Consider the following 263-nt stretch of genomic DNA (forward strand, 5'->3'; position numbering starts at 1 on the left):
TGCAAATAGTACGAACTGATACAAGCAGTAAAAACAATGTGTACTGGATAGCACTGAGACACGCAAATGAAATTTAGCTTTCTAATTTCTGTTTGCGTTTCATTTTTGAAAATAATCTGTTTAGCAGAGGATGGTTTCGATCCATCGACCTCTGTGTTATGGGCCCAGCACGCTTCCGCTGTGCCACTCTGCTCTCAGCCACTTCAGAAAAGACTAGAACTCAAAATCTTTGGCTTAGGAGTCCAGTATCTTAGGCCAATGGG

Source organism: Oncorhynchus clarkii, unplaced genomic scaffold, assembly GCF_045791955.1.
Source record: "Oncorhynchus clarkii lewisi isolate Uvic-CL-2024 unplaced genomic scaffold, UVic_Ocla_1.0 unplaced_contig_1723_pilon_pilon, whole genome shotgun sequence".
NCBI classification, from domain to species: Eukaryota; Metazoa; Chordata; class Actinopteri; order Salmoniformes; family Salmonidae; genus Oncorhynchus; species Oncorhynchus clarkii.